We start from the raw sequence: 6,477 nt of genomic DNA, 5'->3' as shown, positions 1-6,477 counted from the left end.
AGCTCCCTCATCAAGAAGGCCCAGCAGAGGAAACTTAAGGTGCCGACCGAGATGCTGGTGCAGTTTTACTCAGCCATCATAGAGTCCATCCTGACCTACTCCATCACAGTGTGGTTCCCCGGCGCCACAGTCCAGGATAAGAATAGACTGCAACGCATCGTACGTGCTGCGGAGAAGGTGATTGGCTGCAAGCTCCCATCCCTCCAGGACTTGTTCTCCTCCAGGACCAGGAGGCGTGTGGGTCGGATCACAGTTGACTCTTCTCACCCTGGACACACACTATTCTCCCCTCTCTCCTCAGGCAGGAGACTACGCTCCATCCAGACCCACACCTCCCGCCACCTGAACAGTTGTTTCCCCTCGGCCATCAGGCAAATGAACAAGAACTCCTAACAGCAGCTCCTTGAATTCCTTGAATCCCTTCTAAGTCTATCTGATAGCTCAGTCACAGCTCTTTTTATACCAAATATGTGTTATATGTGTTTTATGTCGCACGTTTGCACCAAGAAAAATTCCTAGTTTGTGAACCCGTTCTCAAACAATGGCAATAAAACTATTCTGATTCTGATTCTGATTCTGATCACATTTGTGGGGTCAATTAAATGCACAAAATGGCCAGAAAAAGATAACTTTCATCTGAAACTCGACAGTCTATTCTTGTTCTTAGAAATGAAGGCTATTCCACAAAATTGTTTGGGTGACCCCAAACTTTTGAACGGTAGTATATATATATATATATATATATATATATATATATATATATATATATATATATATATATATATATATATATATATATATATATATATATATATATATATATATATATATATATATATATATATAAGGGTATATATATATATATATATATATATATATATATATATATATATATATATATATATATATATATATATATATAAGGGTATATATATATATATATATATATATATATATATATATATATATATATATATATATATATATATATATATATATATATATATATATATATATATATATATATATATATATATGTATATTAGGGCTGCAACTAACGATTAATTTGATAATCGATTAATCTGTTGATTATTACTCCGATTAATCGATTAATAATCGGATAAAAGAGACAAACTACATTTCTATCCTTTCCAGTATGTTATTGAAAACAACAGCATACTGGCACCATACTTATTTGGATTATTGTTTCTCAGTTGTTTGTAAATGTTGCAGTTTATAAATAAAGTTTTATTTAAAAAAAAAAAAAAGTTTTTATTTTTTTTAAAGCCTCTGCGCATGCGCATAGCACAGATCCAACGAATCGATGACTAAATTAATCGGCAACTATTTTTATAATCGATTTTAATCGATTTAATCGATTAGTTGTTGCAGCCCTAATGTATGTATATATATATATATTTATATATATATGTATATGTATATGTATATGTATGTATGTGTACATGAGAGAGAGAGAGAGATCAGAAGGCATAAGAAGAAGTATCTGCATTTGATTGTTTACATTTGATTATTAGCAATCCGGAGAGGGTGTTAGTTTAGGGTTGTAGCTGCCTGGAGGTGAACTTTTATTGCGGTTTTGAAGGAGGATAGAGATGCCCTTTCTTTTATACCTGTTGGGAGTGCATTCCACATTGATGTGGCATAGAAAGAGAATGAGTTAAGACCTTTGTTAGTTTGGAATCTGGGTTTAACGTGGTTAGTGGAGCTCCCCCTGGTGTTGTGGTTATGGCGGTCATTTACGTTAAGGAAGTAGTTTGACATGTACTTCGGTATCAGGGAGGTGTAGCGGATTTTATAGACTAGGCTCAGTGCAAGTTGTTTTACTCTGTCCTCCACCCTGAGCCAGCCCACTTTGGAGAAGTGGGTAGGAGTGAGGTGGGATCTGGGGTGGAGGTCTAGAAGTAATCTGACTAGCTTGTTCTGGGATGTTTGGAGTCTAGATTTGAGGGTTTAGGAGGTGCTAGGGTACCAGGAGGCGACCCGTGAACTTACCACGCCTCTCTGTGTTTATACCATGGGTTTCAAAAGTAAGGCCAGGTTTTATCCGGCCCGCGGGATGAGTTTGCTAAGTATAAAAATGAGCCAACATTTTTTAATGAAAGAAACTGCTGTTCTAAATGTGTCCACTAGATGGCGCAACAGCAATTCTGTGTATCTTTGTAGATTACGCTACATATGTACAAAAAAACACGTTAGTGCACCAGTCGAGGAAAATGAGCAAACTACATAAATGACATCCTGTAATTTGATTTGGATATCATTTTTTTATCTTGATAGATTGAAAATGAACAACAATGAGTTGACTAATGAACATTATCACATCATTTATTTAGAAAGTATAAATAAGGACACATAAAGATAGAATACTATTAACCGCAACATGCAAGTGTACAAAAAACAACAATGTAAAATGAGTTTGACACCCCTGGTTTATACGGAATGCCTTTTTGCAGTCCCATTTGATTTATTGCTGCATTGAAGTTTTGGCAAGGCTGAACAAAGTGGACCTAAACAGCATGTAGATACTATTTGAAAGGCCAGGAGTGATATTTGGTGGAGTAATGCCAACTTGAAGAACTAAGTCCTTTATACATGATTTGAAATGTCATCTTAAACATTTTCAAATTCCTGCCACTAATTAGTGCCCAATTTAACATTCATATATTATTTTTGTTGGAGTTTGTTTGGGTTTGAAACAACTGAAGCTGTTTTAGTAGTTTTTGTACTTTTTAACAACATATTAGAAACAGCTTTTAATGACAGTTTTGCTGTTTAGGTCTCAAGCCAAGATGGCAAGCTTCTCCTCTTCTTGATGGTCCTATCAGGTGAAAGATTTATTTGAAGAGGGACTGGTGTGTTTCTTTTGTTGGGAGTTTTAAAAGAAATGTAGCGTCACCTAGATTAAGTCAAGCCTAAACGTGTCGTGGTGTTTGTGGCCATAGGCTCAATTTGGACGAAGATGGACAAAGATGGCCAGGCTGGGGAGGAGTCGCACCGTCCTTCAAGTCAAAAGCTACGCCAGGCAATATTTGAAACACAAGGTGACTTTGTTTCACTGTCAATGTCTGGCTTGTTCTGGTGTCACAATTTCAATCATCCACAAATACAATATAAATGTTTCATGATGTTGACAAAGACCTTTTACGCCAGAATAAACTCGCAGAAAAAAGTATTCTTAACCATTATTCAAATCTCTAAAACAGTTTGTCTGATATGAGATTTTGCGGGGAAAAGTTCAGTATTTTTACTATTCTTGTGATTTTTTTATATACATTTTTTGTTTGATATTTATATTTGTCCAACATTGTTCAAGGACACCTGTGAAGTGAAAACCATTTCAGATTACTACCTCTTGAAGTTCATCCAGAGAATGCCAAGAGTGTGTGTGCGTGCGTGTGTGCGAAAATGTTATTTCAAAAATAGTTTTCGAAATACAATTGTTTATATTTTATTTCATATTTCTTTGTACAAAAATTAAGCGCCATTGTTTTTTATTTTGCACTTTTGTGTTTTACTGTTAGTTAATGTACTTATTTAATGGAGTAAACCCGAGTAACACTCAAGTATTTTTTCTTCATTCAAAAGTAGGTGAAAAAATGTGTGTTCATTATTTCTCTTTTTTTGGAATAAATGTGTTCTGTCTTTTTTTTTGCAGGCTAAATTAGCAGCCGGTGTTGGGGCTCCCTCGTCGTCCTTTCAGCCTGCTCAGCTGTACTGCCGCCTTGGCAAACACATTGAGAGACTGCTTGGAGACGAGGATGAGGATGAGGAGGTGGACATCAGCGAGGAAGTGACTGAGTGTCAGGTCCGCCACCAGCAGCTCCTCCGTGTCACCTCCCAGAGGAGCTGGAAGATGATGAGGTGGACAAAGCAGACTGCAAGCGAGTGGAGGTCTGGAGGGGAAAGAGCAAGAGGAGGTCAAAGGTGATGAAGGGGAGAATGATGATGATGAGGAGGAGATCATCAGCGAGGACGAAAAACAAGCCATTCCTGAGTTCTTTGAGGGACGTCCTTCCAAGAAGATATCTGAAGATCAGAAAGTCCATTTTGGATAAGTGGTCCACTTTTGCAATGTATTTGAAAGTGGCCACATGCATGCTTTAACATCCTTGTTGTGTCGCAGGCTGAAGATGAAGTACTTGAACAAGACGTCACTTCTAAACAACTGTCAACTGCATTGGGAGGATACACACCTACCTACAACTCATCTTTCCTTTTCATTTTCTCCTTCTCTACCTGGATTTTGCTGAGGTATATAATGTACAGTGTATTTTGGCAACAACTGTATGTGTGTAACCTATTTCTTGTGCTGAGCAATCATAAAACTGTTGCGAAGACGCACTGGTTGAGGCTCGCAGTAATCCCGCCTCCTGGTGCCGGTTAATGCACCCCCGCCGCAGAATGCCATCCCCGACGGGAGCGCCACACCAACCAAAGCCCACACCCAAACCTCCACGTGCAAGACCGAATCCACCCAAAAAAAGTCACCCAACAAGAAGCCAAAAAGTGCAAAAACAACAATGCTCGCGCCGGAGGAGCCGTGAATGACTGCAGGGCCACAACATTAGGTACACCTGCAGACTGCAGCACGGATTTCATATTTCATTCATTCACAACTCTTCCAACACGAACACCACTGTTCCCGCACTTATAAGTAAAGGTAAGAACACGTGGCGGCGTACGGTGACAGCTGAGCTGAAGGAGATGAACCTAACCTGGGGCGAGGCACAGCATGTTGCTCAGGACAGGTCCAGATGGAGGCAGATCGTCGAAGCCTTATGTCCCGCCAGGGACGAAGAGGATTAAGTAAGTAAGACACATAATAACGTTTTTTTTTCAGCACTTTGGTATTTTACTATCGTATTGTATTCATCCTCCTATGTTACCATGTTAATGTGACACTATGTGCACCTTATGTCTTATGTCTGTACAGCACTTTGGTATTTGACTATTGTATTGTATTCATCCTCCTATGTTACCATGTTAATGTGACACTATGTGCACCTTATGTCTTATGTCTGTACAGCACTTTGGTATTTTACTATTGTATTGTATTCATCCTCCTATGTTACCATGTTAATGTGACACTATGTGCACCTTATGTCTTATGTCTGTACAGCACTTTGGTATTTTACTATTGTATTGTATTCATCCTCCTATGTTACCATGTTAATGTGACACTATGTGCACCTTATGTCTTATGTCTGTACAGCACTTTGGTATTTTACTATTGTATTGTATTCATCCTCCTATGTTACCATGTTAATGTGACACTATGTGCACCTTATGTCTTATGTCTGTACAGCACTTTGGTATTTTAGTATTGTATTGTATTCATCCTCCTATGTTACCATGTTAATGTGACACTATGTGCACCTTATGTCTTATGTCTGTACAGCACTTTGGTATTTTACTATTGTATTGTATTCATCCTCCTATGTTACCATGTTAATGTGACACTATGTGCACCTTATGTCTTATGTCTGTACAGCACTTTGGTATTTTACTATTGTATTGTATTCATCCTCCTATGTTACCATGTTAATGTGACACTATGTGCACCTTATGTCTTATGTCTGTACAGCACTTTGGTATTTTACTATTGTATTGTATTCATCCTCCTATGTTACCATGTTAATGTGACACTATGTGCACCTTATGTCTTATGTCTGTACAGCACTTTGGCCAACTGAGGTTGTTTTAAATGTGACATATAAATAAATGAAGTGAACACATCATTTAGTTTTTCCACTGGGGGGGACCAGACAAGCTCTGCTTCTTCCACTCATGTTGGACGCTTGATCACTTGAGCAAAAGTTGTGCTTGTAAAGTTTTGACATGTTCCAAATAAATACATTGAAAGTGAACATTAATAATAAGTAATTTTTGGTTGTATGCCAACTTTGCGGAGCAGCTCTTCACAGCATCACCTCGCTAGTTAGCTTAACGTTAGCATCTTCCATGCTACATCATAACGATGTTGAATAAATGTGTTTGTGTGCCTTACAGACGGACTTGTTATTGGCTAACATATATACACATCATTTGTGCTAAATGTTTTGACTTTATTAACCTCCAGTCTTCACACAGTGAGCGTAGAAATTAGTTTAACATTGGGGGGACATCAATTTATATCCCAAAATAATGTTAGGACAAATAAATGATTACACGGTATCAGTATCAGTCTATGTTAAGCATTTTATGTAGCATTCCCATTTTACACTTTTTACTGAACTCTTGTGAAATATCCACTGTCATGTTACTGTAACAGGTACGTTAGCTAGTCAATCATCAATCAATGTTTATTTATATAGCCCTAAATCACAAGTGTCTCAAAGGGCTGCACAAGCCACAACGACATCCTCGGTACAGAGCCCACATACGGGCAAGGAAAAACTCACCCCAGTGGGACGTCAATGTGAATGACTGAGAAACTTTGTATAGTGGAAGTTCTCA

General features: G+C 38.0%; 1 long non-coding RNA gene across 1 annotated transcript; it reads left to right on the top strand.

The window, feature by feature from the left end:
- The first annotated feature begins 1,132 nt into the window (after nt 1–1,132).
- On the top strand, nt 1,133–6,169 carry LOC133658718 (uncharacterized). Its single transcript, XR_009827514.1, has 3 exons — nt 1,133–2,846; nt 2,964–3,062; nt 3,677–6,169. It is a non-coding gene; the product is annotated as an uncharacterized LOC133658718 (long non-coding RNA).
- Nucleotides 6,170–6,477: the final 308 nt, after the last annotated feature.

Source organism: Entelurus aequoreus, linkage group LG10 (genome assembly GCF_033978785.1).
Source record: "Entelurus aequoreus isolate RoL-2023_Sb linkage group LG10, RoL_Eaeq_v1.1, whole genome shotgun sequence".
NCBI classification, from domain to species: Eukaryota; Metazoa; Chordata; class Actinopteri; order Syngnathiformes; family Syngnathidae; genus Entelurus; species Entelurus aequoreus.
Note: the sequence above shows the minus strand (reverse complement) of the source record. Positions and strands in the feature narration are given on the sequence as shown.